The sequence below is a fragment of the Macaca nemestrina genome, unplaced genomic scaffold, assembly GCF_043159975.1.
Source record: "Macaca nemestrina isolate mMacNem1 unplaced genomic scaffold, mMacNem.hap1 Scaffold_517, whole genome shotgun sequence".
Classification (NCBI taxonomy): domain Eukaryota; kingdom Metazoa; phylum Chordata; class Mammalia; order Primates; family Cercopithecidae; genus Macaca; species Macaca nemestrina.
This window is the reverse complement of record NW_027257696.1, coordinates 20,597-25,000: the sequence shown is the minus strand read 5'-3', so window position 1 is coordinate 25,000 and position 4,404 is coordinate 20,597.

The following is a 4,404-nucleotide window of genomic DNA, read 5'->3' as shown; positions in this document are numbered from 1 at the left end:
CTCCTTGCCTTCCTTGCCTTCCTTGCCTTCCTTGCCTTCCTTGCCTTCCTTGCCTGCCTGCCTGCCTTCCTTCCTTCCTTCCTTCCTTCCTTCCTTCCTTCCTTCCTTCCTCCCTCCCTCCCTCCCTCCCTCCCTTCCCTCCCTCCCTCCCTCCCTCCCGCCCACCCGCCCTCCCTCCCTCCCTCCCTCCCTGCCTGCCTTCCTTCCTTTCCTTCCTTCCTGCCTTCCTTCCTTCCTTCCTTCCTTCCTTCCTTCCTTCCTGCCCTTCCTGCCCACCCTTCCTTCCTTCCTTCCTTCCTTCCTTCCTTCCTTCCTTCCTTCCTTCCTTCCTGCCCTCCCTCCCTCCCTCCCTCCCTCCCTCCCTCCCTCCATCCTTTTTCTATGTTCCTTTCTTTTCTTTTTTAGCCTGCCTGGTCTTCTCACTCTGTCGCACCCACCGTGGACTTGCAGGCACGCGATCGTGTGGTTCATGGCAGCCTTCACCTCCCTGGGCCCTGGTGATCTCAGCCTCCCAAGCTGCTGGGACTACAGGGATCTCTGAACCCCGGGAGGTGGAGGCGGACGTGAGCTGTCATCGCGCACCTCCACTCCAGCTGAGGTGAGGAGAGCTGGGGTGCAGAGGAAGGAAAAATGCATTGTGATCTTAATTACCTTGTAGCGTTACTCATGCCCTCTTATTTGCTTGTTTTTCTCATGGCTTATTACTTCTATGTCATTGTCATGTTCGTCCTTTGCTTGCTTGCTGGCTGGCTGGCTGGCTGGCTGGATGCTTGCTTGCTTGTTTTTTTGTTTTGTTTCTTTGGTTTTTTTTGTCTGTCGTTCTTTTTTTTTTTTTTTTTTTTTTTGGAGATGGAGTCTTGCTCTGTCTCCCAGGCTGAAGTGAAGTGCAGTGGCGCGATCTCGACTCACTGCAAACTCCACCTCCCGGGCTCAAGCAATTCTCTGCCTCAGTCTCCCAAGTAGCCGGGATTACAGGCGTCTGCCACCACGCCTGACTAATTTTTTTGTATTTTTAGCAGAGACAGGGTTTCACTACCTTGCCCAGCCTGGTCTTGCACTCCTGACCTCACGATCCACCCGCCTCGGTCTCACAAAGTGCTGGGATGACAGGCGTGGAGCCACCGTGCCCAGACGCTTACTTCTTTTTTCACTTAGTTTTACATTACAAGCGTTTACTTACATACTTTCTTACTTCCTTACGTGGGACTACAGGCATGCACCACCACACCGGTTAACTTTTATAATGTTTGTCATGCTTTCCGTACGTACGTATGTCTGTCTGTCTGTCTGTCTGTCTGTCTGTCTGTACGTGACATGGGGTTCGAGGTTCTATCACGTTGCCCAGGCTTGTCTCCAACTCCTGTTCTCAATCACTCCGCCTGCCTCGGCCACCCACACTGCTGCTATTACAGGCGTGAGCCATTGCGCCTAGCTCATTCTATATTTGCTCCTCTCTCTCTCTCTCTCTCTCTCTCTCTCTCTCTCTCACCGCCCCTCTCTCTCTCCCCCCCCATCATCTTCTCAGTAGGGATGTGGTCTTGCTTTCTGGTCCACGCTCTGGGCACATACAATCTCTTTTTAAACGTCTATTATTATTACTATTACTATTATTATTATTATTATTATTATTATTATTATTATTGCAGGTATCGTCTCACATATCGAGATGATCTCAAACTTCTGGGGGGGGGCTCCAGCGATCATACCACATCGGCCAGGAGTTGGAGACCAGGCTGGCCAACATGGTGAAACCCGGTCTCTATGAAAAGTGTAACAATTAGCCAGGCCTCCTGATGGCACGGGCTTGGAATCCCGACTACTCGGGACACCGAAGGAGGCGACTTGCCTGAACCGGGGAGGCCGAGGTTGCAGTGAGCCGAGATCGTGCCATGGCAATCCAGCCTGGGTGACAGAGCGAGACTCTGTCTCAAAATCATAATAATAAGGAAGGAGACCACTACTACTCCTGCTGCCCTCCTCCCCGCACCTCGCCTAGTTCACAAGACAAGAGGAAAGACAGAAAGCAGAAAGTTAGAAAGGAACGAAAGCAAGATAAATGGCCAGACACCCTTGGTGCCACCACACGGCCCTAGGAGATTTAAAAAGAAAGAAAGAAAGAAAGAAAGAAAGAAAGAAAGAAAGAAAGAAAGAAAGAAAGAAAGAAAGAAGAAAGAAAGAAACAAAGAAAGAAAGAAGGAAAGAAAGAAAAAAAAAGGAAAAAAAAAAGAAAAAGAGGAAGTAATAATAATAACATCGACCCCCGACCTGAACTACTTCTGTTATCTGTGAATTCCAGACACCGTATGAAAAAAGCCTTGTAAAACTTTTTGTTCTGTTAGCTGCTGCAGGTAGCCCCCAGTCACGTTTCCCACGCTTGCTCGATTTGTCACGACCCTTTCACGTGCAACCCTTGAGGTTGTAAGCCTTTAAAAAAGTCTTTTTCGGGGAGCTCGACTCCTAAGATGCGAGTCTGCCGACGCTCCCGGCCGAATGAAAAACCTCTTCCTTCTTTAATCCGGTGTCTCGGGAGTTTTGTCTGCGGCTTGTCCTGCTACATTTCTGGGTTCCCTCACCGGGAAGCGAGCTGGTGATGCACGGAGGGTCGAGGCAGCCCCTTAGGCGGCTTATGCCTGCCCTGTAGAGCATCCCTGCGGGGGACTCTGGCCAGCTTGAGCGATGCGGATCCTCAGAGTGCTGCCGGGTAGGCATCTGCCCCGGTGCGATGCCTCGCCTCCAAAGAGCGGTGCACAGCACGCCCCCGTGGAGGATCGGCACAGTGGCTGGACACCGGGAAGGAACTGGCACTTTCAGTCCGGACATCTGAAACTTGCTGAGACTGCTCTTTGGAACTTCCCCCACTCCGTTTGAGTGGAAGCGTGGCCTGATCACCCACGGCGTGCCTCTACCGGCACTTTGGTTTTGGTTTCTGACTTCACTTGAATTCATTGGTTGATACTTTGGTTTCGGTTTCGATTTTGACTGGACTTGAATTGCTTGATAAACAGGCCTGCCTTTATTGCCACTTTGGTCTTGCTCCTGATTTTGGTTTGGCTTAAATTGCTTGACGAACAGGTGTGCCCGTAACAACACTTTGGTTTTAGCTTTGATTTTGATTTAGTGTGAATTAGGTGACTGAGTGACCTTTTACCCTTTCCTTCTCGTAGGGTGAATGTTGTTTCCTCTCGAGAGAAACATAGGTCAGGCACAAAGTAAGCCCACTCCGCTAGGAGCCCTCTTAAAAACGTTTCAAAAAGAAAAATAAAAGGAAAGTCATCAAGTCGTCACAACTTACCCTACTAAAATGCATGTTACAGAACCTTACAAAAGGTTTTGCAGGAGATTATAGAGTTCAGTTAACCCCCTAGAGGTCACGAACTCTGGGTGAATTAGAATTGCCCTCTTCTGCTGTTGGATGGCCCACGGAAGGAACTATAGGCAGAGAACAATTGGCCGTGTAGTTCAGGTGGTGACGGGGTCGGAGGACAGCCTGTGTACCTAGATCACATTCCTTTATATTGACTCATGGCGAAATAGATTGTAGACAAAGCCGGCGTTAATTTAGCCCTGTTTAACAACTTTGTGCAAAATAGCCAAAAGTAAAAGTAAGAGCGGCTTCGCCGGCAGACACACAGTTGTTTTAAAAAGGGAGTCCCAGGAAACGGCAAGAGAAGCCAGTTTTTACGGGAGCCGCGAGAGATAACACAGATTCTTTCTCCATGTTTCCCAGCCTACCCTGCTTCACCGAGGCCAACAACCCCCTCAGAAATGAGATTCAGGAGCTGACACGCCACAGGTCTCACCTCGAAGGGAAGGATCGGAGCCTCCAGAGGCCAAGGAAAGAAGTCGAGATAGTCAAGTGGGCCATCTCAGATCTGGTCTTACTCGAGCTCTGTAAATGCCTCTCAGGGAGATACGAGGACCTGTCTATTATAATGACCAGGCCCACATCCCGGGGGGAGGGGGGTGGGCAACAGACTTTCATCTATCAGCCCTTTTCAACCATTGAGCTACTAAACTGGGAACACCCTGAACCCACCGCCTTGCTCCCGACAGCTAGAGCCCTGTCGAGCATGACTGTGTAGAGGTGTGGGACTCCAGTGTACTCTAGCAGATCTGACCTCCGGGACCAGCCTTGGGCATCAGTACACTAGGAGCTATGCGTGGACGGGAACAGCTTCACCAACCCACGAGGGGAGAGATGTGCAGAATATGCGGTGGTAACCCTGGACGCTGTCGTTAAGCTGGGCTCATTGCTTTAATCCGGGCCTTAGAACTCGGTGAGGGTAAGACTGTAAACATTTACACTGACTCTCGGTATGCCTGTTTCACCCTCCAAGTGTATAAAGAAAAGAGCCTGTTAAACTCTAGAAAAGAGGGAAAAGAGCAAAAGAAAAAGAAAGACTA